A 26,690-nucleotide genomic window follows, 5' to 3' on the forward strand; every position below is an offset into this window, starting at 1 on the left:
GGTGATACTCATTATCTTTTGAAACCTGAAAATCAGAAGTTTCATAATCTCGTTCTTTTAATGCTTTAAAATTAAGACAGACCTGATATTTTGAAACTTTTGGCATGGGTGGGGTGGTTAAAGCACTACAGGTCAGGGTTTGGACAGTAAGTCAGGAATACCAGGGTTGGGGCAGCAAGGTTGTGCAGTGCTGCCTCAGGCGCCGAGGACCCGGGTTCGATCCTGGCTCCGGGTCACTGTCCATGTGGAGTTTGCACATTCTCCCCATGTCTGCGTGGGTCTCACCCCCACAACCCAAAAAGATGTGCAGGGTAGGTGAATTGGCAATGCTAAATTGTCCCTTAATTGGATTTTTAAAAATTAAAAATGTTTTACAGTGCTGAAGGAGGCCATTCAGCCCATCGAGTCTGCACCAGCCTTTGGAAAGAGCACCCTAATTAAGCCCATGCCTCCACCCATCCCTGTACCCCAGTAACCCCACCTAACATTTTGAACACTAAGGGCAATTTAGCATGGCCAATCCACCGAACCTGCACATCTTTGGACTGTGGGAGTAAACCAGAGCACCCGGAGGAAACCCACGCAGACACGGGGAGAACATGCAGACTCCACACAGACAGTCACCCGAGGCCGGAATTGAACACGGATAGTCTAAACTTATTTTTAAAAAGGGGTTGAGTCCATTGGGAATAATATGCCAAATTCCAGTGGATTTCTGGATGTAGGTCCTCCTCAGTGGTGGATATCTGGAAAAGACAGAAAACAAAAATGGACCGTTTGAACAACGGTATTTAAATGTTGGTCTCAAAAAATTATATATTGGTACTTGAATCCAATGGGGTGGAGTTTCCATTTCAGGTGTAACTGGGAATTTGCATCCAGAATGCGTTGGTTCAGGTGGGCTTCCATTTCCTGCTAACATGTATTTGCATAATCATATTTGTAAAATGTTATCATGAACCAACCCAAGTGTTCCATTCTTTTTCTTTCAAATAGATCTACAACAGTGTGGTTGACTCTGAAATGGAGGGCAGTCAGGGACACCCAACCAGTGATGTTCATTTCCCATAAAACAATTGAAAAAAAGGTTTATTGCCAAAAATAAGCATGTGTATTATGGGTGTTCTGCCCTCCACCTCTGAGTAATTTCATACAATTGAAAATGACTTAAAAATAAACTATACTGAACCCTACTTAATTGCTTTTACTGCATAATAGTCAGCTTCTTAATGAATTGAATATTTTTTGACATGAAAAATGGAGCTGATAGAGCCTGTGCCCAAAAAAACAAGCTCGATTGGTACAATTGATGCTACTTTGACCTGGGGCTGCGGCTAGTTTCGGGGACTGATTCGAACAAAGTAAATCACAAACCAAGGTTAAAAAAAAACATTGCAGGTGATCACACATGTTAGGAGGTTCTGATTGTAGCTCACGTATATTTAAAATTAGTCAATCATTTGTGTGGTTTGGCTGGTTTGATTCAGATTGAACTGATTTAACTATTGTAAGTGAGCAGGAACTCTACCTCTAACTATTACTGTAGCAAAGTCTGAGATCTTTTGTGCATTTACTGTCAACCTTTTCGACTGTAAGTTGTTGTATGGGCACATTTGTTATGGAAATTAGCTACTGCGACGATGTTTGACCGGCAAACATTACAGCAAGGAAGATTTGTGATTGCTTTAAAATGTGGAATCTGTAATTAGTTTAAAGAATGTTTGAAACTAACTTTTGAGCATTTACATCAATTCTAAAAGGATCAATTGTAATTGGCTTGAATAATAAGAAATACTAGTCCATCCCACTCCTGATAGTGACTGTTACTGGTTTTGGACAGCACGGTAGCACAGTGGTTAGCACAGTTGCTTCACAGCGCCAGTGTCTCAGGTTCGATTCTTGGGTCACTGTCTGTGCGGGGTCTGCACATTGTCCCCGTGTCTGCGTGGGTTACCTCCGGGTGCTCCGGTTTCCTCCCACAGTCCAGAGATGTGTAGGTTAGGTGGATTGGCCATGGTAAATTGCCCTTAGTGTCCAAAAAAGGTTAGGTGGAGTTTTGGGGATAGGGTGGAGGTGTGTGCTTAAGTATGGTGCTCTTTCCAAGGGCCGACGCAGACTCGCTGGGCTGAATGGCCTCCTTCTGCACTGTAAATTCTGTGATTCTATGTGCCCTATTGACTCTTGACCCTGGAAGCAATACCAACAGCATGGCAGTTAGCCATGTGGCCAGACGGAAAGGAGAGGGGAGAACAGAGAAGGCACATTTACAAGGTGCTGTGTGGGTACAATACATTTAAACAGGACAGAAAGCTGAATACAGGGTTAGAGCAGGGATTGTGATTTTGGAGAATTTTACTGCTGCTGCTTCAGATTTACCAGAGCCGACCAGACCATTTAACATGGTTTATTAAGTGGGTCGGCTAACAGAGTATCTGGGGAAATGATGCCACAAAGACTGTTTGATGCACGATCAATTACACTCAAGATGAAGTGACTTCATAACTGAAGGCTTTAATCGACTAGAACTTGTTCCCCAGCAGCTTCGGTACAGAAAGTGAAGGCTGTTGGGATGGCACCGGTTCTTATACTCCGCCTGTCAGGGTGGAGCTACATATCAACAGCCAATGGTAAACTCCTAGTTTTAATCAATGGTCATCAGCCTATTAGGTACCGCACTACCTGATAATACCACATTCACCCCCTGTTAAAAAAGAGTCTGGCGGGGGTGGTGGCCAGTGGTAACAGTCGCCTTTAACATGGTCTGACCAGATATGGAGGTACCGTGATACCTCCTTACAGGGCTGTCGAGAATATTTACAAAGTGTTCGTTCATGGTTAAAGTCACAGCGAAGCAATCAGTCGATCGGGTGGCCTGGTCGTCCTTCTGGATCGCCTGGGCTTCGGTGGTGATTCTGGTGGGGGTCCAGGTGGTTGCGACTCCGGGAGCGTGGTTTTGGCCTCCCTGGCAGCTTCGTCACCCCTAGACAGCGCTGTTGGGGCAAACGGTTGACACGGGGGGGGGCGCCTGTAGGGGGCGTCGATGGATGGGCGGGCCTAGGCAGGAGCGGCGGGAGTACTGACCCTCCAGTGAGGTGCTGGGGGGGGGGGGGGTAATGGTTCGGGTGCGCGTGGGGTTCCGGCGGGCGCCAGGTCCCTTAGGGAGACCGTATCTTGCCGGCCATCAGGGAACGCCACGTAGGCGTACTGGGGTTTAGCGTGCAACAGGTGGACCCTCTCGACCAACGGGTCCGACTTGTGCGCCCACATGTGCTTCCGAAGGAGGATGGGTCCGGGTGTCGCTAGCCAGGTTGGGAGCGAGGTCCCGGAGGAGGACTTCCTGGGGAAAACAAGGAGACGTTCATGAGGTGTCTGATTGGTAGTTGTACAGAGCAGCGACCGGATGGCGTGGAGGGCCACCGGGAGGACTTCTTGCCAGCGGGAGATTGGGAGATTCATGGACCGTAGGGCCAGTAGAACAGTCTTCCAGACCGTTCCGTTCTCCCTCTCCACCTGTCCGTTTCCCCGGGGGTTGTAAATGGTCGTCCTGCTTGAGGCAATGCCCATGCTGAGCAGGAATTGACGCAGTTCGTCGCTCATAAAGGAGGACCCCCTATCACTGTGTATGTATGCGGGGAAACCGAACAGTGTAAAGATACCCTGGAGGGCCTTGATGACGGTGGTTGCGGTCATGTCTGGGCAGGGGATGGCAAATGGGAACCGGGAGTACTCGTCAATAACGTTCAGGAAATACGTGTTGCGGTTGGTGGAGGGGAGGGGGCCTTTGAAGTCCATACTGAGGCGTTCAAAGGAACGGGAAGCCTTGATCAGGTGCGCCCTCTCTGGCCGGTAGAAGTGCGGTTTGCGCTCCGCTCAGATTTGGCAGTCCCTGGTGACTGTCCTGACCTCCTCGATGGAGTAGGGCAGGTTGCGGATCTTGATGAAGTGGAAGAAACGAGTGACCCCCAGGTGGCAGAGGTCCTCGTGGAGGGCTCGGCACAAGTGCCGTGGGACAGGGCATCAGGAGGCTCATTTAGCTTCCTGGGACGGTACAAGATCTCGTAGTTGAAGGTGGAGAGTTCTATCCTCCACCGCAAGATCTTGTCGTTTTTAATCTTGCCCCGCTGTGCATTATCGAACATGAAAGCAACCGACCGTTGGTCCGTGAAGAGAGTGAATCGCCTGCCGGCCAGGTAATGCCTCCAATGTCTCACAGCTTCAACTATGGCCTGTGCCTCTTTTTCGATCGAGGAATGGCGAATTTCGCAAGCATGGAGGGTACGGGAGAAGAAGGCCACGGGCCTACCCGCTTGGTTGAGGGTGGCCACCAGAGCTACGTCGAACGCATCGCTCTCGACCTGGAAGGGGAGGGACTCGTCGATGGCACGCATCGTGGCCTTTGCAATGTCTGCTTTGATGCGGCTGAAGGCCTGGCGGGCCTCCGTCGACAGGGGTAAGGTTGTGGACTGGATTAGGGGTCGGGCTTTGTCTGCGTAGTTAGGGACCCACTGGGCGTAGTAACTGAAAAACCCTAGGCAGCGCTTCAGGGCCTTGGGGCAGTGAGGGAGGGGGAACTCCATAAGGGGGCGCATGCGCTCAGGGTCGGGGCCTATAACTCCATTTCGCACTACGTAGCCTAGAATGGCTAGACGGTCGGTGCTAAATACGCATTTATCCTTATTGTACGTTAAGTTAAGGATTTTCGCGGTCTGGAGAAATTTGCGGAGGTTGGTGTCGTGGTCCTGCTGGTCATGGCTGCAGATGGTGACGTTACCCAAAGGCGGGAACGTTGCATGTAAGCCGTACCGGTCAACCATTCGGTCCATCTCTCGCTGGAAGACCGAGACACCATTAGTGACACCAAAGGGAACTCTTAAAAATTGATAGAGCCGCCCATCTGCTTCGAAGGCAGTGTACTTGCGGTCACTATTACGGAGGGGTAGCTGGTGGTAGGCGGACTTGAGATCCACCGTAGAGAAGACCTTGTATTTCACGATCCTGTTTACCAGGTCGGCTATACGGGGGAGAGGGTACGCGTCCTGCTGCGTAAACCTGTTGATGGTCTGACTGTAGTCAATGACCATCCTATGTTTCTCCCCGGTCTTTACCACCACTACTTGAGCTCTCCAGGGAATGTTGCTCGCTTTGGTGACCCCTTCCCTCAGCAGCCTTTGGACCTCTGACCTGATGAAGGTCCGGTCCTGGGCACTGTACCGTCTGCTCCTGGTGGCGACGGGTTTGCAATCCGGGGTGAGGTTCGCAAATAGGGAAGGCGGGTCGACCTTAAGGGTCGCGAGGCCGCAGACAGTAAAGGGGGGTATAGGGCCGCCGAATTTAAAGGTCAGGCTTTGCAAGTTACATTGGAAGTCCAACCCCATGAGGGTAGCCGCGCAGAGGTGCGGCAGGGCACAAAGGCGGAAATTGTTGAATCTCCTGCCTTGGACAGTGAGGTTCGCTAGGCAGAACCCCTTTATCTCCACCGAGTGTGACCCGGAGGCCAGGGAGATCCTTTGGTTTAAAGGGTGGGTAACAAGTGAACAGCGCCTTACCGTGTCGGGGTGAACAAAGCTTTCCGTGCTCCCAGAGACAATCAGGCAAGACGTCTCGTGGCCGTTGATGAAGACCGTCGTTGTTGTTGCTGCGAGTGTCCGAGGTCGACTTTGGTCCAGTGTCACCGAGGCCAGATGAAGCAGTTGCGAGTTCTGATCGGGCAGCTTGTAGTCGGCCGTGCTGGGGGCCTGGGGTCCCATCCAAGATGGCGTCTCCCATGGGTCGCACATGTTGGCCGGGGATGGACAAGATGGCGGCGGGGATGGACAAAATGGCGGCACCCACCCGTCCAGCGTGGTGTCCAGGGGGCAAGATGGCCGTCCCCGTGGGTCGCACGTGGCCCTAGGATAGGGGGGTGGCGGTGAGCGCTGGCTGGTCGTGGCCTGAAGGGGGGGTTGCCGCGACGGTCCAGAGTCGCTGGAGACCGCGGCCATGGCGCGGGCCTGGCAGACCCCCACAAAGTGGCCCTTCTTGACGCACCCTTTGCAGGTGGCAGTGTGGGCCGGGCAGCACGGGTGGGGATGATACGCCTGCCCGCAGAAGAAACAGCGGGGCCCGGCGGCGTTAGCGCGCCGTCTCGCAGCGCGGGCCTGCGGGGTCAGGGGGAAGGTCTGTGGGGCTGCCGCTGCGGGGTGCCACTCAGCCCAGGGGACCACCGCGCGGTCGGGTGCATAGGACTGCGCGTTTTGAGAGGCTACGTCCATGGACCCTGCCAGGGCCCGTGCCTCTCTAAGTCCCAGGGTGTCCTTTTCTAGGAGTCTTTGGCGGATCTCTGAGGAGCTCATACCTGCTACGAAGGCATCCCTGATTAAAAGTTCCGTGTGCTCGCTCCCCGAAACTTGTGGGCAGCCACAGTTTAGGCCCAGCACCATTAGCGCCCGGTAGAAATCCTCCAACGATTCCCCGGGGCTTTGCCGTCTAGTTGCAAGCAGGTGATGTGCGTAGACCTGATTTACAGGGCGGATATAATGTCCTTTTAACAGTTCGATCGTGGCATCATAGTCCTCCGCCTCCTCGATAAGGATGTAGATCCCAGGGCTGACACTTGAGCGCAGGAGATGCATTTTCTGTCTTCTGAGGGGGTGCCTCCGGCCGTCTCGAGGTAGCCTTTAAAGCACGCCAGCCAGTGTTTAAATATTGCAGCCGAGTTCTCCGCGTGGGGGCTGAGTTGCAGGCACTCCAGTTTGATTCGGAGATCCATCCTTCCAGCTTAAGTCTAGTCGATTAAATTGAGGCACGATCAATTACACTCAAGACAAAGTGATTTCATAACTGAAGGCTTTAATTGACTAGAACTTGTTCCACAGCAGCTTCGGTACAGAAAGTGAAGGCTGCTGGGATGGCACTGGTTCTTGTACTCCGCCTGTCAGGGCGGAGCTACGTATCAACAGCCAATGGTAAACTCCTAGGTTTAACCAATGGTCATCAGCCTCTTAGGTACCGCAATACCTGATAATACCACACTGTTGTAAGCCTAGCTATGGAGGTCCTTAAGGAATTGAACATTTGGGTGATGACTGTCTCCAAGGACCTCAGACGGAAAATGGATGGAAAATGGCTGCCGATGAACATGTCTTGAGGGCCAATTTAATTAAGTGGGAAGGTGAGAGACTCTGTTTAGATAATGTTACAATCCCAGTGGGGGAACCATAGTAAGATAGCAAAATTTACCAAATGACCCAAAATGAAGAAATTACTAACATGTTTTCACTCTTTGCAACTTCTACTTTAACACGAATCAGAACCAAAACAAATTAAACATGAATTAACAGGCAAATGATACTTCAAATAAAAAGGTAAATTTCACTTTAGTTGGCCGATACAACAGAGAGATGTGCTAAGCAGCTACAAGAGCTAGTAGCAGTCATCGCAGATAGGTGGCACCACCAGGGTGGCTCGGTGACACAGTGGTTAACACTACTGCCTCACAGCGCCAGGGACCCGGGTTCAATTCCGGCCTCAAGTGACTATCTGTATAAAGTCTGCACGCTCTCCCCGTGCCTGCGTGTGATTTTTCCGAGAGCTCCAATTTCCTCCGACGGTCCAAAGATGTGCAGGTTAGGTGGATTGGCCATGATAAATTGCCCCTTAGTGTCACAAAGCTATGCAGGTTGGGTGGGGTTGTGGGGATAGGGTGGGGGAATGGGCCGAGGCAGGGTACTCCTTCAGAGGGTCGGTGCAGACTCGATGGGCCGAATGGCCTCCTTCTACACTGTCGGGATTTTATGATTCTATGAGTATTTGAGCTTCACAATGAGTTGTGGCCACTGTCGGGTCGTCAGGATTCACTGGGCAGTTGCTACGTAAAGCCTGTTTATGTTTGTCTTAAAGTTTGAATGAATAACATGCTGGATGTGCAATCCACTTTAAATGCAGCAGCAACAAATTGAACATAAGAATCTAACCGATGATAAGGCTTACTGCTTTGCGTGGCATGCACCAATGTTATGGTGGTGACAATCGACTCGTAAATGATCCATCAGACGGCGATCGTCACTGCTGTCAATGTGTTACCAACTGGTGTTACCTTGTCTCATCTACCTTTATGGAGAAATCAAACATGTACAGATTTATTTTCAATGGAGAATATTTGCACAGAAGCAGAATTGCACGGTACTTTAACTTCCAGCTGTTATTGAACCATATCTGAGCTGCTTTCTCTGCTGACGTTAAGGAACTGACAATGACTGTGAAAACTGTTTGAGGAATCAGCAAATGCTGATAACTGATTCGAACAGCAGGCTATCTTGATGCACATAAGGGAAGAATAAAGGAATAATTGAAATATCTATTTGTCGTTTTGTGGATGTCATGGAAAAACTGTTGTCACTTCAAAGCAGAATGTTCCCTCCACCTCCACTTGAACCAGGAATTTGCAGAAATGATGCCAGGTTTCACATGGGGAGAGGCAAAACCCAATCCTTCACAATGAATGATCTTGCACTGCCAGATGGTGTTATATTTAGACACAGCGGGTTGACGGAAATGCCTCGATTGCCTTCTTGATCTGAAAAGGGTCTCATTTCCAGCACCTTTCAAATATGGCACAGGCTCATTGTCTGTTAATTAGTTCAAGCTGGATTTGCCATGTGGGAGTAATTAGCAATGAATATTGTCCAACCTATCGCGCATTCTATTTTGAGCGCAAGTGAATAAAGCAAAGCTGTGTTGAGAGCTTTCCAAAATATTGGATTAAAAATTTTTTTTTAACATTTCAGCAGATGTGGATTTTGCAGGCATTTATTGCGCATTCCTAGCTGTGCAACAAGATCATGGTGGACCTTTAATTTTGAACAGCCGCAGCTATCTTTTATAGCTTTTTGATACAACTGGTGTGGCTCACTCGACCACTTCAAAAAGAAAGTGCAGTGGCAATGGTTCGGAAAGATGTCACATTATAGGCCTGACCAGATACTGCAGGTTCCCAGATCCAAAGGGCATCTATGAACCAGTTGAGTTTTCAATGACAGCCCAACAGCTTTATTTTTACTGTGAACAGCTTTTTAACTCAAGATTTGATTTTAAACAAATATCAAACTTTTGAACGGCCATGGGTGGGATTCCTCAAGCTGTCCAGATTAATCGTTGAGGCCTGGGGATCATGTGTCCAGTAACATAACCATTAAACTCTCATGCCCACCCCCCCCCCCACCCCCCCGCAACGCCTCCCCCCACCGCCCCCGCCCCCCCCCCCCCAACAATTATAATGACACAAAATGTAAAGATTTATTTTATAAAGGAGCCTAAGTTGTAGATTGGCCCTACAACACAATAGATAAAGAAACATGATGATCTGGAGGTTGACATTGCAAGAATGTTGGCTCCTTGTTCATGACAGAAAGGACTTGCGGTTATATGGCACACTATCGGAATGTCTTCGCTGTTGTAATGTAGAGAAATGCAACAACCAATTTGTGCACGCAGCCAGGTAAATGACCAATTAAGCAGTTTTTAGCGATGTTGGGTGAGAGATAAATATTGGGCCAGAAACGGAAAACAATTTAAATTGAAACCAGAAAATCAGCTTGAGAAAATGCAGATGTCATTGTGGCATCTGTAGTAATTGATAAATGATCTTTAAGACTGCTGAATGTTCCACTTACTGACATTTTGTACTTACCAAGCATGAACACAGTGAACTAACAGCTGTATTAGTTTCTAACTTTTCTAACATGATATTATTAATTTGTTATTTCTGCAGACTATCTGTGGGCTGCAGCTTTGGAACGAATGTTGGTGATTATGGGGACAGTAAGATACTGTTCTAATTGTTTTATCCGAAAAGGTTCAAAGGTAACATTTAAGGCAAGCAAAGGAAGTGACAGGATGGGAACTAACAATGACTCAGATGAGGGTTTCCTCGGGCATACGAATTGGCTCAGCTTTGGTGTCCGACTTCAGCTGGTGTTAAAGAAAAAGGAATGTTCCTGTCGTTCCCTGGAAAGGGAAAAATGACAGCAGAGGTAGTGTACAAGTTAAGATGGTCGGCCTACCCCAACTTGGTTTGAGTTAATGGGTCGGTAGGGAACGGGATTAGCGATCAGGATCGGCTGAGAGATCCGTGTGCATGACATAGTTGTTGGCACTATTTAGAAGAAGGGTTAGAATGTTCATTATTTCACGACCTTGAAGGGATTTTTGATGCAAATGGAGGTGGAGCAAGGGCACCTGCAATCAGTGAACGTGGTGCAAGGTTTCTTTTGATAAATGTGCCAAGGTCCTCACGAAGCAACTTTGATCAATTCCTGGGAGTTAACTGGCCATGTTGGAAATCAGGAAATATCCCCACATGTAAACTACATGTAAACTAGTTTAGCATTTTGACCTGTCTTTTTTTTCCATTCCTGAAGAAGCCCACATCCCCCTCCCCCCCCCCCTCTCCCCCCTCCCCCCATTCATTCAGGGCGCGGGGGGGGGTGGTGGGGTACTGGGGAGGTTGGGCAGCCCATCCTTATTTTGGCCCGATTCGAAGAAGTAATTTGGATAATCGGAAAGATGTGTGGGACTTTTTTAGGAATTAATGGCCAACGTTTGGCTTGATTTAATTTTATCTGATAATTGGCCCCAGTGAGAACCAGAACAGCAATATATCAGTTTTTTAAAAAAACTTCAAAGGAACAAAAGGCCAGCTAAAAGAAATGAACCAGGAAATATTATTGCAGTTCAGGAAAGTTGCGACCCATTATTGAACTGTCATTTTGATTGTAAAGGATAAACTCAGGACAAATGTGTAAACTGAATAAATACTCTCCCAGATCAAGATCCATAGATCAAGGCATCAATGAAAATGGATTCAAATAGAAATACAAACAATACAAAGCTTATTGGGGGATCGAAGAGGGGGACGTCTTGTGGGAGTGCAATGTGGCATGTGCTAAATAGGAATCAAGAGATTTAGATGGGCCCTAGAGAGAGCACAGCTGAAGATTCCTGTCAGACTGTTAAGTCTTTCCAGATTTAAAAGAAGTTGCCGAATTCTTTTTCTATTTTTAGCAAATTGGTGAAAATATGAATAATTTTGTTATCGCCGTAAATCTCCAAAGCACTTAGCGAGCAACAGAAACCTTCCCCTTTTGTGAATCGTACATTGCGGGGGCCATTTTAAACCCTCTCTCTGTACATGAGAAAGTTAACGCAGGCTCAAAATCAGGAGAGAAGTAAAAACGCAATTCTCTCCTGTGTGATTAGCGTTTGGAACCTTTCGCCCCCACCCCGCCCCCCCCCTCACCAGTGTAATGGTGCAAATCGTGCAGCGTGAGCCTGGGAACTTCATTTTAACACATCAGCATGTCATTAGCGAGCTCTCCCTCCAGACCTTCCCCCTTCACGGAATCTTGACCTGGCACCAGCGTGGTCATTTATACCACAGGGAGGATTCTGCGTTGCCAGTCTGCCTCACTGCCGCTGCCAGTGAGGATGGAGAATGTGGCGCTCATCCACAATATCCAATCAACGCAGTGGGAATGGAGAATCCCGTCAGCATGAAGGAACGGAGCATCAAAGTCCAGATCTGGCCAGGCACGAGGCAGTTTCGGGGTTCCTTCCGGGGGCGCAGAGGTCAGTATACTACCGCTGTAGATACTACTGTAAAAATGAAAATTAGTATTGGAGCCTCAGTCACAGTTATGGTGACAGCAAGGAGCTCATGTCTTGTTGTTTCTATTTTTGTCATGTACCATCATCATTGTTGTATTGTCATTTATACACAAACTCTGTTTTTCTAGCTCCAAATGCCAATAAAAATATGTATTTTTAAAAATCTATCAAACTTTTTTTCCGGATACCCATTTTTACCAACCAGCCAACCTTCGGGACACAACCCGGCCGACTTTCGCGACCCACACCAGCCGACCGTCGCGACCCACGCCGGCCGACCTTTGCGACCCACACCAGCCGACCTTTGCGACCCACGCCGGCCGATCTTCGCGGCCCACGCCGGCCGACCTTTGCGACCCACACAAGCTGACCTTCGCGACTCACACCAGCCGACCTTCGCGGCCCACGCCGGCCGACCTTTGCGGCCCACGCCGGCCGACCTACGCGACCCACCATTTTCTCTTACCTTGTTTGTTGCTGACAAAAATGGAGGAAATGTTTTTGGGTCCCTTGGGCCCCAATGGTCCCTTTTGGCCCCCCCCCAACTTGTAAAGAAAAGGCTGCGACCATATTTTTAAAAATGCAGCCGCACTGCGCATGCGCGCCGATGATCGGGCACTCATGCGCAGTGCGCCCAGATTTTTGAAATCTGTTACTGGGCATTTTGAAGGCTGCTCGCAGCCGGCATTATTACAAACCAGCTGCTGCGGCTGTTGAGCGCAGGTTTGCGCAATCGGGAGCCCGCGACAGATGGCTCCGCGACCCTCCCAACACCCACCCACGACCCACCCGCGGGTCGCGCCCCCGGGTTTGACAATGCCTGGGCTACACTATAAAAGACTGGGCAATCTCTGCTCTCTGGGGTTGAGGATTCCACAGGTTCAGAAACCTTGGAGTGAAGAATCTTCTTCCCATCTCAGTCTTAAGTGGATGACTTCTTATTCTGAGACTATCAGCCCTAGTTGTAGACTCTTTAGCCTGGACAACCATCCTCCCAGCATCGCCACTGTCAAGTCCCTTAAGAATTTTATCTGTTTCAATTAAATCTCCTCTCATTTTCTAAATTCTAGGGAACAGAACCAAGTACCTTGGTATAGCAACTGCTCGGCCCAAGACCCCAAGAAACTTCAGAGAGTTGTGAACACCGCCCAGTCCATCACGTGAACCTGCCTCCCATCCATTGACTCCATCTACACCTCCCGCTGACTGGGGAATGCGGGCAGCATAATCAAAGACTCCTCCCAGCCGGTTTACTCACTCTTCCAACTTCTTCCAGCAGGCAGGAGATAGTCTGAGAAGACACATGAATAGACTCAAAAACAGCTTCTTCCCCACTGTTACCAGACTCCCAAATGACTCACTTATGGACTGACCTGATTAATACTACACCCTGTATGCTTCACCCGGTGCCGGTGTTTATGTAGTTACATTGTGTACCTTGTATTTTTTTTCTTTTCATGTGCTTAATGATCTGTTGAGCTGCTCGCAGAAAAATACTTTAAACTGTACCTCGGTACACGTGACAAACAAAAGCATTAACAAAATCCTTGAATATGGACCTATGGTGAATCTGTGGAACACTTTGACGCAAAAGACTGCGGAGGCCAAATCACTGAGTGATTTAAGACAGAGATAGATAGATTCTTGATTAATAAGAGGGTCACGGGTTATGGGGAGAAGGCAGGAGAATGGGGATAAGAAAAATATCAGCCTTGATTGAATGGCAGAGCAGACTCGATGGGCCGTGTTGCCTAATTCTGCTCCTGTGTCTTATGGTCTTACGGATTCTCAGCTGTGCTGCTGCCCACAACTGTTTCAGCCCCAGTCCTCTCAGCAGCTTGGAGCTAGCAGTTCCTGAGGCTTCTCGGAGCTCCAGCCCCCCCTCAGCAGCACGGAGCTAACTGCAGCACATTAACTGCATGGATCTGACCTTCCTCTTTGCCTGCTCCCCACAGGCTGCTGTTCACGCTGCCCCTGGATCTGATTTATGGGACTTGTTAATACCTCCCAGCAGGGTTCCTCCCCTGTTCCTTGGCAAGGATCAAATATATCAACCCTCGGTACATTTAAATGTTACAATCTCCTGTCAACCAGCAGTCACTCCCAACAGGTGCTGACTCATCAGAAAAAACACAGGTTGAAAAAAATTCCCAAAATATTGATTCCTTCCATTCCCCTGGTAACAAAGACTAACATACCATTTGCCTTCCTAATTGTTTGCTGTAGCTGTATGTTAAACTTCTGTGATTCGTGTACAAGGGTGATCCTCTGAACACCAACTATTCCCATTCTCTCGCCGTTTAATAAACATTCTGCTTTTCTATTTTCTGACCAAGGCAGACAATTTCACTCTTCCCCACATTACATTGTATCTGCCATATTCCTGCCCACCTAGCTGTATCCCTTTGCAGCTTCTTTGTGCCCTCCTCACAGTTTATTTTCACGCTTTGTATCGTCAGCAAATTTGGGTATGTTACACTCAGCCCCTTCTCTAAGTCATTGTTAGAACAGGGGCTGTTTAGCACAGGGCTAAATCACTGGCTTTGAAAGCCGACCAAGGCAGGCCAGCAGCACAGTTCAATTCCTGTAACAGCCTCCCTGAACAGGCGCTGGAATGTGGCGACTAGGGGCTTTTCACAGTAACTTCATTTGAAGCCTACTTGTGACAATAAGCGATTTTCATTTCATTTCATTTTTTTCAATTGTAAACAGCTGAGGCCAAAGTGCAGATCCTGTTGGTTACCTGCGAGGTGCAAGCTGCCAACCTGAAAATGTCCCATTTATTCCAACTCTTTTTTCCGTCTGTTTAAATAATCCTCAGTCATGCTAATATTAGTATTGTGTAACAATTTTGTGCAATAACCTCTTTGCGGCACATTTTCAAATGCTTTTTGAAAGTGCAAATGTAGTACACCCACTGGTCCCCCCTTATCTACCTTGTCAGTTACAACATCAAAAAGCTCGACAGGTTTATCAAACTCCATGTACCTTTCATAAACGTGTGTTAGCTCTGTCTAATTGTATGAGTTTCCCAAGTACTGATAGACTCCTGTGTACTTCAAATCATACCTTGCCAGGTGTTTTACATGAATTCAGGATTCTCTTACAAATGATCCTGCCCAAACTGCGATCCCCTTTAAGGAGCAATCCCACAAGGTCAGGCACTGTGTAAACTCTCTGGGCAGCAGATGCCTGCCTCCCCTCTATCATTACCATTTGTGAACAATAATTTGCAGCAGTTTCCAGGAGAACACCTTGGAGGAGAGCTCCGAGGATGCCAACATCAAGGCGTCACAGCTATTCTCCCCACCCTCCACCAGTGCAGAGACACAAGCCCTCCAGAGCATGCCCGCCAAGGGCATGAAAGGCCTCAGGGCGTGGTAAGCAGCAGGCTGCCTCCACCTCTGATGTGCATCCTGGGGTCACACTTAGACGTAACGGCAGAGTACAGAGGGCTAAGCAGATATAAGATCACCGAGAGGGCACTGGGGGGTGGGGGGGGGGGGGGGGCAGCACTCTCAGTAGCTAGGGACAGTTAGGGTCCTGATTATTCACCATTAAAACACTATACATCCAAGACATGTGAAGCCTCTGTCACATTATTCCGCGCTGCGGGGTGGCCTGCAACCCCACTCCTCCAGTTTCTCATCACCCTCCCCCGGACCCAAACCCCCCGCATCCCCCCCCCCCCCCCACTCCCCGGGCACAGTGGTCCTGGATCTGGCCACCTCCCCCCCCCCCCCATCCCCGAAGCATACCACATGAAGATGATGGGTGTGGGCATGCTGCCAGCAGACAGACAGGAGTCAGACTATGACATTGATTGAGGGGCACCAGAGCTCAGCCCACAGTGGGTTAGCATCACCCTCCTGCCCTGTATAATGACCCGCCGGCAGTGCCGACACAGGCCCGTCACCCTGGAGTGATGTTACCCTGGGATAGTGGAACAGGGCAAATTGGGGTGAGGGGAGGGGGAGAATGGGTGGGTGGGGGATGTTTGGGGAGGAGGTGTAAGAGACAGTCGGGTGGGGGAAGGGGCGGTGGGTGGGACGAGGAGAGGGAGGGGTGAGGTGACGGACAAAGTCACGTCCTATGAGAAGCATGTGGGGGTTATGGCCTCCCTGGTCCTCTGCCACGCTGAACCCTTGTCACTGCCGCCTGTCCTCCATCCTCTGGCTGTTCCTCACACGGGTCCTCCCTGGCTGATCTCTCAGCTCCTACTAGTGTGGCTCCTGCTGCTCCTCGTCCTCTGAAGAGGCCGCAAGTTCCTCCTCCTCCACTTCCCTGTCGCCCCGCTGCTGTGCCAAGGTGTGGAGGGCACAGCAGACCACCACAAAGCAGGCAACACTACGTGGGGGGCGCGGGGAGGGGGGGGGGTGTACTGCAGTGAACCATTAGAGTGGTTTAAGACATCGGAACCCCATTTTAAGCAGTCAAATGCACCGCTCAATGGCAGCCACATGCTGTCCTCGTTATATTGGGTCTCCTCCTCGGTCTCTGGCGTCCGCACTGAAGTCATTAGCCAGGTCCTCAGCGGGTACCCCTTTTCCCCCGAGAGCCAACCGGTCATCCTGGGAAGTCCTTCAAAGATGCTGGGATCTCCGATTGCCCCAGGATGTAGATGTCGCGTACACTCTCAGCGACGCGTGTGCACACGCATATGATCTTGAGGTGATGGTGGTCGCACTCAAGTTGAACATTCAGGGAGTGGAACCCCTTCTTTTTAATGTAGGGCGCTCCAGGACCGCCGGGTGCCCGCAAGGCAGCATGCAAGCCATCTACTGCCCCCTGGATCTGGGAATTCTTGATACTGGCGGAGAATCTTGCTGCCCAGGATTCTTGGTCCAGGTCAAAGTTTATATGGTCAGCTTCCCGGGCAAACAGAGCATCTGTGACTTCATGGATTCACTTGTGGGCTTTTGGTTGGGATATGCCGCAGAAGTTCCCGCTCGAGCCCTGAAATGAACCCGAGGCGTTAAAATTCAAGGCTCCTGTGAACATGACAGCCACCGGGAGTGGGTATCTTCCTCCCACAAGGTGCCAAGTCCGCAAGAACATGGCACAGATGCCGCACCATCCCCTTGTTGAGGCGGAGCCTCCTGTGGCTCATGCTGGCCGACATCTCTTCAAACGTCCAGCGACGCCTATACACTTTGGGTTGTCGCCAGCCTCCCTGTCTGGGTCCCTCCCTGGCCTAATGGACGGCCGGCTTCTCAGGGTGTGGGACAAACCCCTGTACGTGGGCCGCCGCCTTGAGCCAATGTTGACGGTGCTGCCGATGCCTTCTCCGGCAGGATTGCCACCACCACTGCTGCGGTGTCCACAATATCATCCATCATGTGATACCTGTAAGGAATTGGAGAGGGTGAGATACCGACAATCAGCTATGGGTTTCACCCTGGTACCCTCAAATCCCCCAAGCCTCCCACATTCTTACGCTTCCTGCCTTCTCTCAGGATGCCATCCAATGAGCTGGCTGTGCTGGGGGACCCCCCTTCACATGCACCCGGGACCACAGCAGGGGGGCCCCAGGGCACCGGACCCCAGACTCCAGGCCCCAGGCTCCCGCCGGGAACATTACTCAAGGTCCCCTCCCCGATGCACACAGGCGCACCCTCAGTTCGCAGGGATGTCCCCAGTGTTGAAGTTCCGCTCTTGGGTGTTTAATTGTTGACTGCTGTCTCTGTGATATTGATGCCTCCAGTGTTCAGGCAAAGTATCCAGGCCTCACAGTCTGCGATGTGGCACACCTGCACACGGGAATCCACTTAGGAGCTATAAAGTGCTCACATTATTAACGTTGCCAATTCCTATTAGTGATAGAATTCAACTGTGCAGCCAAAGGCTGCCACTATCAGTGAGAGTTAAACTGACCTTCACCATGTTACCAGGCACGGGGCTCTGTCCTGAGGGGGGGTTTTGGTTGGAGGACAGGCAGCAGCTGAAGTTGCCCCTGGTATGGATATATACGATCCGGGGGGGGTGGCATGTTGGACCCGTGGGATCTGGGCCCCTCGCCCCCAGCCTAGGGACAACCCCCCACCCGATGGTGGGTGACCCTCCCCGGACAGGCCCCCCCCCCCCCCCGGCCCCATGGGCTCTCCCACCCACTCTGACAATTGGAGCAGGCCCCGGGCTGACTGCCCAATTTCCAAGATGGCTACTCACCTCCTCCGATCCCCAGAGCAGCCATTGTACTAGCCTTACGGTTTTCAATAGGAGTGCTAAAGGGAGCCCCGGGTAACCGCTCAATGGGCGACCGGTTAGATCAAAGGAGGACGTTATATAGGGGATCCTACCCGTTAATGGGATGGAGATTGTACTTACTTGGAGATTATTGGTTTCTCTCCACGTTGCGGCGGGATCCGGGTCTTGTCAACGGGAGCGGGCCGGTTAGATCGGAAACCGATCGTTGCCCGGCACGGTTCCCGATTTCGGCCGCACCCACGGTCTGACCGGCTCGCGCAGATTCACGCCGGGCGCGAGCGACCGTTAGTTTGCACCCTTCATTAACAGGAACTGACTCTCTCAGTCTAAATCCAATGTAAGTAAATCTTTTGTTGACCAGCATTTATACTTTATTTTTGTTCATTTTTTAATCTGAAGATTAGATTTGGCTGTGTGGAGCGCTACTATTATGCTGCCTTCAAGTATTATAAAGCATGTTTTTATCAAATTGAAAACCTCAAGGAACATCATGCTGTGAACACAGTCAGGGCACTCTATAATGTCACCCCTTAATGGGAAATGCTTCTGCAGATTTCTCCAGTGCCCTGCATTTGAACTTTAAAAGATGCCAAGAAAATCTGCCGCCCGGCTTTCAGAACAATGCTGGAGCGTTGAGATGTAAAACAAACTGAACAATTGCTTGCAATTTGTGACTTACAAGCGTAAATATACGGCGCCGTTTGATTTTTCTTCGTAAATTAAATGCGGTTGCAATGGTCAAGACGGCCTGATTAACAGACGAAACTGAGTCGCGGTCTGATTCAATTTTCTCACTCGGGGGCATTGGGTGACTTAAACGGAAATATCACGGCCACCAAGAGGGGAGTGAAAGCTGACCCTAAAGAGTGAGTGGGGTGGTGGTCTCACCCAGGGCTACAGGCCCAGTAATGAGCCCAAGGTGTCAGGTAGCTGAGACCCCATTAGCTCTGGCTCTGAGAGGAGAACAGGCATTTGGGCCACAAGAGAAGAATTGGCGTGGAGAATGAGATCAATGGGTATCGGGAGATGAAGAACATGATTAACAGGGAAGAAAGCCGACGTGTTCTGGGAGAACAGCGTTTATTCAAGAAGCTTATTTATTTATTGAAGGAGCTGACAATTGAGCGCGTACCGCTTTCTGCCCGACAGACATGATGGACGTGACCTACCAGCCTCGTTGCGCCCGAAAAGCAGCGCAGCCGGTAGATGCCAGGAGATCCCTCTTCCGGGATCTACCCGGCTCGCCATGCCTTGCGAGATCTATCGCGATCTCGGGAGATGTCGCGATGTGAATCCCACCCATTGTGGGCGGGATCACTTTCTGGAAAATCTGCATATTAGAGTGAGTCATTGGGGGTCTCCAAGGCCTGCAAGATCCCCGAGGGGCCATCACACCCGGCTTGTGGAAACTAGCGCTAAACGGTGCCTGGTCAAGGTCTCGCAGGTGTGGTCATTGACTCTCAGGCACCGGGTGCAAGCAGCGTCTGAGTATTTAAATTAGCCTAATGGCTCATTTCAATATGCTGATCTGGATATTGCCCAGCGAGGGTAAGATCCACATCATGCCGGGCGGAGCAAGACGAGCGATCTGCCCGGCACCCTATGCGGAGCCCAATTTGGGGCACTCATAGCTGGCTAAATCACACTCAGTGTTCTGAGTTTGTGTGAAACACAAATTAATCTGCTAAGTTAGGCACTTGTTGGATAAAGCACTTCATTTTGTTTTAAATTCGTTCACTGGATGTGGTTGTCGCTGGCTGGGCCCGCATTTATTGCCCATCCCTGAGGGCATTTAAGAATCATCCACATTTCTGTGGACCTGGGGTCACACGTAGGCCAGATCAGATGACAGATTTCCCTAAAGGATATCAGTGAACCAGGTGGGTTTAATGATAGTCGGCAACGATTTCATGGTCATGTTTTAATTCCAGATTTTTATTGAATTTCACCAGTTGCCAGGTTGGATTCAAACCCAGCTTCCTCAGAGCGTTACCCTTGGTCTCCGGATTACTAGTCCAGCGGCAATATCACTGCCTCCCCTCAATTTGTCGCTGGTCTGAAGCATTCATCTTGCCCCAGCAAAACGGACATTTCTTAAAAAAAAGTTCCAGTGAGGAAACTGGAATCCTTATTTAAGATCAGCTCCTTCACATTTCCCTTCTCTTTTCTGAGGGTGTTTGAGTGCTGTGCATTCAGGGTTCATCAAAGATTGAATGCGGCAGAGGATAACCACAAAGATATCTGGCATACTATAAATTCCCACCGAACTGCTGGGAATGTTTATAGAATGTGCCCGGGATAATTTCCCCTGGAACAGTATGTAATGGAACCTACAAGGGAACAAGCGGTCCTAGACCTGGTCCTGTGTAATGAGGCAGGATTGATTAATGATCTCATAGTTCGGGATCCCCTTGGAAGGAGCGACCACAATATGGTGGAATTTAAAATACAGTTGGAGGATGACAAGGTAAAATCAAACACTAGTGTTTTGTGCTTAAACAAAGGCGATTACAATGGGATGAGAGAAGAACTAGCGAAGGTAGACTGGGAGCAAAGACTTCATGGTGAAGCAGTTGAGGAACAGTGGAGAACCTTCCGAGCGATCTATCACAGTGTTCAGAAAAGGTTCATACCGACAAAAAAGAAAGACGGTAGAAAGGGGAAAAATCGACCGTGGATATCTAAGGAGGTGAGGGAGAGTATCAAATTAAAGGAAAAAACATACAAAGTGGCAAAAATTAGTGGGAGACTAGAGGACTGGGAAGTCTTTAGGGGACAACAGAAAGCTACTAAAAAAGCCATAAAGAAGAGTAAGGTAGACTATGAAAGTAAACTGGCTCAGAACATAAAAGCAGATAGTAAAAGCTTCTACAAATATATAAGACAAAAAAGAGTGGCTAAGGTAAATATTGGTCCTTTGGAAGATGAGAAGGGAGATTTAATAATAGGAGATGGGGAAATGGCTGAGGAGCTGAACAGGTTTTTTGGGTCAGTCTTCACAGTGGAGGACACACATAACATGCCAGTGACTGATGGAAATAAGGATATGATAGGTGAGGACCTTGAGATGATTGTAATCACTAAGGAGGCAGTATTGGGCAAGCTAATGGGGCTAAAGGTAGACAAGTCTCCTGGCCCTGATGGGATGCATCCCAGAGTGTTAAAAGAGATGGCTAGGGAAATTGTAAACGCACTAGTGATAATTTATCAAACTTCACATGACTCTGGGGTGGTCCCAGAGGATTGGAAAGTAGCAAACGTGACACCACTGTTTAAAAAAGGAGGTCGGCAGAAAGCGGGTAATTATAGGCCGGTAAGCTTAACTTCGGTTGTAGGGAAAATGCTGGAATCTATCATTAAGGAGGAAATAGCGGGGCACCTGGAGGGAAATTGTCCCATTGGGCAGGCGCAGCATGGGTTCACAAAGGGTAGGTCGTGTCTGACTAATTTGGTAGAATTTTTTGAGGACGTTACCAGTGCAGTAGATAACGGGGAGCCAATGGATGTGGTATATATGGATTTCCAGAAAGCTTTTGACAAGGTGCCACACAAAAGGTTGTTGCATAAACTAAAGATGCATGGCATTGAGGGTAAAGTGGTAGCATGGGTAGAGGATTGGTTAACTAACAGAAAGCAGAGAGTGGGGATAAATGGGTGTTTCTCTGGTTGGCAACCTGTAACTAGTGGGGTCCCTCAAGGATCAGTGTTGGGCCCGCAGTTGTTCACAATTTACATAGACGATTTGGAGTTGGGGACCAAGTGCAATGTCTCAAAGTTTGCAGACGACAATAAGATGAGTGGTAAAGCAAAAAGGGCAGAGGATACCGGAGGTCTGCAGGATTTGGATAGGTTAGGTGAATGGGCTAGGGTCTGGCAGATGGAATTCAATGTTGCCAAGTGTGAGGCTATCCATTTTGGGAGGAATAACAGCAGAATGGATTATTATTTAAACGGTAAGATGTTAAAACATGCTGCTGTGCAGAGGGACCTGGGTGTGCTGGTGCACGAGTCGCAAAAAGTTGGTGTGCAGGTGCAACAGGTGATTAAGAAGGCTAATCGAGTTTTGTCTTTCATTGCTAGAGGGATGGAGTTCAAGACTAGTGAGGTTATGCTGCAATTGTATAGGGTGTTGGTGAGGCCGCATCTGGAGTATTGTGTTCAGTTTTGGTCTCCTTACCTGAGAAAGGACATATTGGCACTGGAGGGAGTGCAGAGGAGATTCACTAGGTTGATCCCAGAGTTGAGGGGATTAGATTATGATGAGAGGTTGAGTAGACTGGGACTGTACTCATTGGAGTTTAGAAGGATGCGGGGGGGATCTTATTGAGACAGATAAAATTATGAAGGGAATAGATAGGATAGATGCGGGCAGGTTGTTTCCACTGGTCGGGGAAAGCAGAACTAGGGGGCATAGCTTCAAAATAAGGGGAGGTAGATTTAGGACAGAGTGGAGGAGGAACATCTTCACCCAAAGGGTTGTGAATCTCTGGAATTCCTTGCCCAGTGAAGCAGTTGAGGCTCCTTCTTTAAATGTTTTTAAGAAAAAGCTAGATGCCTTTCGAAAGAATAAAGGGATTCGGGGATATGGTGTAAGGGCCGGAGAGTGGAGCTGAGTCCACAAAGATCAGCCATGATCTCATTAAATGGCGGAGCAGGCTCGAGGGGCCAGATGGCCTACTCCTGTCCCTAGTTCTTATCTCCTTATGTTCTTATGAACAGTCAGCTGGTCACAGCAATAAAGGTGTTCCTTGAAGAGGCTGCGCTTCAGTGAGTGGCATTGACAATTCCTTCAGACGTGTCATGGCCAATGCCAAAGTTAGCATGGCCCTCAAATTTGATGTGGTGTGCCTTCCGGCTAGATATGAGCACATGCAGTTTTAGCCAGGTTGTGCCCAGCAGGTGGTGAGGAGGTTATCGATACATTGTTCTGGAGGAACGTTGTCACTTTCATGACTGAACAATGGCGGCCCGAAGCTTCCAGCAGCATCTCAACATCTGAGAGCTGTTGCTTTCATATAAGCTGAGTAATCTAATAGAACACTAAAATGTTTCCGGAACTGATCAACTGTTCCGTGGGTTGTGAACGAAACTGCTGAAGGAGTGCCATCTCCCCCCTTGAGGGCCTACGTAATTCCCTGAGGGCCAAAGAACCTTGGCCTTCTGACCTCTCTCTCTCTCTCTCTCTCTGTCAGCATGATGTCCATCACAGCTGTTGAGAGTCCTGCAGCCTTGATCATCCGCAAACCCTGCAGATGGCAGTGCTCCTTCTGACACCCCTCTACAAGAAGCAGCGTAACTTCCTGCTCTTCCTCTCTCTCTCTCTCTCTCTCTCCGAAGCACCTGTCGTGTATCTGTCCATTTCAGCTGCTTCAGTCTGCCCCAATTTCCCTTTCCCCCAACCCCCTCCACCCACTCCCCTGAAGGCAGAAAATCAAAAGGGGCAGACGGATTATTGCTGAAATCCTGCCAGTGGATCTAATGACCTCCCCTTCATCAAACCGAGGAAAACCCAGGATCTGAAGCCACTTGTGAGAGTTGACAGAAATAAAGGAAAATGCCAGGAAACGAGTATAAAGACAATAGAACGAGCGTGAAACTGCTATTACACATTTAGTTGCAGAGGAACAATAAAAGTCAAGGTACAATCATCAAGACTGCACTGCATGTAAATTGACAGCGACCCTGTCAAACCTTTCCCATTTCTGTAGTTTCTTTCAACTAGTTTATCATCACTAATATTGAGAAGTTTGAAAATCTCTGAACACAGTATTAATCCTGCTAAGCAGTGTGGTAAAGTATATATACCTTGAAGGACGTGTATCTCACGCTGCTGTCAATTGCTACTAATAATAATCTTTATTAGCGTCACAAGTAGGCTTACATTAACGCTGCAATGAAGTTACTGTGAAAATTCCCCGGTCGCCACACTCCAGCGCCTGTTCGAGTATACTGAGGGAGAATTCAGAATGTCCAATTCACCCAACAAGCACGCCTTTTGGCACTTGTGGGAGGAAACCGGAGCACCCGGAGGAAATCCATGCAGACACAGGGAGAACGTGCAAACTCCTCACAGACAGTAACCCAAGCTGGGAATCGAACCCAGGTCCCTGGCGCTGTGAAGCAACAGTGCTAACCACTCTGCTACCGTACTACATCTGCCGGAGGTGGTGTGTTCGTTTTTCCAGCAGTGGGTAGTCAGATATATGTACTAAGTCTCCTGGTTAACCCTATCTGTATTTACCTGTAGAATAAGCTTCAAATAAAGAATCCAAATTATTGTTTCAACAATCCTGGTCATGTGATCGGCATGTTTACGTTGAAGAGAAGAATTTAACATGGTGGCAGCGTGGTTTTGAAGATTTGATGAGAGCCTTACAAGCATCAATTCTTCACTCGCAGGAGAAGAGAAGGACTGGTATGAAATTAAAGCAGCTATCACGCCTCATCAAATGATGATGCAGCTCTGTGGGAATTCTCCACACTTTCTGGGATCAAACCTCATTCCAGGCAGCAAGCATCGGTTTGTGGGAAGATTGTTTGAATTCGGAGAGTTCAATCAGTATAGGCCTACCTGCTGCAAACTTTAACCAGGAATAGAAATTAAATAGGTGACTCTGGAAATTCTAACTTTAAACAGAATTCGCAGACAGGAGAGTCTCTATTACTGCTGCTTACCGTCCCTACAGGAGGCTAAGCGGAAGTTAAAATATGCCAGAATGGGTTGAGAAAAAGAATTCATCCAATAACAGCTCCTAACAGCCAGAAAAAGCTGGTCAGAAAAGCCTTTTTCACTGTTTTATTTTACTTTTGAATTCTGTAGCTCCTGTTTCAGCCTAATCATTGCTTTGTGGATGGAGTTAAGTTGGGAAAAATTAGAAAGAGCTCAGCAACACCACATCACGGGTCCAGTGATCACAGGTCTACCAGCGTGCAAGGCTCTCCCCTTGGCATTGTCAAGACAATGGAGGAGACCACAAGCCACAAGGAATACCAGTGAAAACCACGGACGGGATTTTCCGGTCGCCGACGTCGAAATCTCGTTCGGCCATCGGCCGGTGAATCCCCGTTCACAACCAAATTGGGGGTGCCGCCGCGTTTGCGGTGCTCTGCCCCCTCCAAAGTACGGCATAAAGACGGCCTCAGGACGTTGACTGAGGCCCGTCCCCCCGATGCTCTGCCCCCGACCGGCCGAATTACCGACGGGGTCACTTGTGTGTGGTCTCATCCGTCAGGCACTCAGTGTGGCGGCTGCGGACTCAGTCCAGCATCGCCACAGTCGGGGGAGGGCCAATCCGCGGGCAGGGGGGACTTTGCCAGGGGCTGGGGGCACTGTGGGGGGTGGTCCGGGGTGCGCGAGTCGGTCAAAAGGGGACACTATTTTGCAGGACGGGCCCGTGAGTGGCAGGCGCCATGTTCCACGGCGCGGCCGCTGCAGACCGTGCACATGCGTGGCTACGTACCCAGGAATTTTCCGGGCTGTATCGGCAGCTAGGGCCAGGTGCTCTACGCTACCTTGATGCTAGCCCCCAGCCAAACGGTGGCCGTTTTGTCTGCTGTAAAACATCATTATTCCCACGCTGATATAGCCGCAAAATCGGAGAATCCAGCCCGACGTGCTTCCACTGGGAAAAGACCACCTAACTCGGCGACGCAGATCATCAGCCAACACGCTGCAGGGCACAGCCGGAAGTGAATATGTGTGCCCCTTCTGAAACTTCACCATACTGCAGAACTAATGCAAAATTACGATTTAGTGGACAAATCAGACAAACCTCCCCAGTTATCACTCATTGATATTCTGAGTAGTACAAGGAGCATTATCCAAAAAACAAGGGAAGGTAAAAGATGTCCATGAACTGCCACGCAGGTAACAAACCTGAACATCAAATAGACAGTCTGAGTGTAACAGCCAAATGTTGACACATGGAATTCAGGAGCAATCATTAGCATATGCCGCGAATCTCGTTCGCCCCGCCACCGCTCCCAGCGAGAGTGTAGAATTCGATGTTCAGCCAAAGCCTCATTCACTGCAGTGGGGCGGGAGAATCCCAGCCACGGGTGAGGTTGGAAAATTCCAGCCCGTATTATATACAAACAACAAATGACATGGGAATGCCATTTCTCAGCATTCCTCGGCCGTGCGCTGTTCGCTGGCGGTGGGATTCTCTACTCCCGCCGCTTGTCAACGGGAATTCCTGTTGAAGACACCACACGCCGCCGGGAAGCATGCGGGTGGGGGTGCACTGCCAGCAGGAAAGTGGGTCCCAATGGTCGGAGAACTCTGGCCAAAGTCTGAGTTGCAACAAAAACAGTACCTCAAAAAGTAGCGTCCTGAAAACATATGGAAGACTCCAGCAAAGATAACCGTAAGTCAGGCTGGAGGGAGAAGCCAATAAGTTTCAGAGACTTGCAAATCACTTGCTTTGTATAATGGTTTATTGTTTTGTTTTGCTGCTATGTTTTTTTTTGTTTGAGTCATCAAAAGTAAGCCTTTAATTTGGAAGAAAAGGGCAGCACGGTGGCGCAGTGGGTTAGCCCTGCTGCCTCACGGCGCCGAGGTCCCAGGTTCGATCCCAGTCCTGGGTCACTGTCTGTGTGGAGTTTGCACATTCTCCCCGTGTTTGCGTGGGTTTCGCCCCCACAACCCAAAGATATGCAGGGTAGGTGGATTGGCCACGCTAAATTGCCCCTTAATTGGAAAAAATGAATTGGGTACTATAACTTTTTAAAAAAATTTTTAAATAATAATAATTTGGAAGAAAGAGGGAATTTGGTGATATAAGACCATAAGACATAGGAGCGGAAGTAAGGCCATTCGGCCCATCGCGTCCACTCCACCA

At 49.3% G+C, this 26,690-nt stretch overlaps 2 long non-coding RNA genes across 3 annotated transcripts; one reads left to right on the top strand and one right to left on the bottom strand.

Moving 5' to 3' along the window:
• Positions 1 to 607: 607 nt before the first annotated feature.
• Positions 608 to 19,089, bottom strand: LOC140398828 (uncharacterized). 2 transcript variants are annotated; one of them, XR_011937578.1, is made up of 3 exons: positions 19,016 to 19,089; positions 7,969 to 8,084; positions 608 to 746 (listed from the first exon to the last, which is right to left on the bottom strand). It is a non-coding gene; the product is annotated as an uncharacterized lncRNA (long non-coding RNA). The 2 variants fall into 2 exon arrangements; XR_011937577.1 differs by lacking the exon at positions 19,016 to 19,089 and adding an exon at positions 12,731 to 12,868 and having other exon boundaries at positions 7,969 to 8,088.
• On the top strand, positions 1,528 to 12,840 carry LOC140398827 (uncharacterized). The gene is made up of 3 exons (XR_011937576.1): positions 1,528 to 1,591; positions 9,749 to 10,010; positions 12,714 to 12,840. It is a non-coding gene; the product is annotated as an uncharacterized lncRNA (long non-coding RNA).
• Positions 19,090 to 26,690: the final 7,601 nt, after the last annotated feature.

Source organism: Scyliorhinus torazame, chromosome 22, assembly GCF_047496885.1.
Source record: "Scyliorhinus torazame isolate Kashiwa2021f chromosome 22, sScyTor2.1, whole genome shotgun sequence".
Lineage (NCBI taxonomy): Eukaryota > Metazoa > Chordata > Chondrichthyes > Carcharhiniformes > Scyliorhinidae > Scyliorhinus > Scyliorhinus torazame.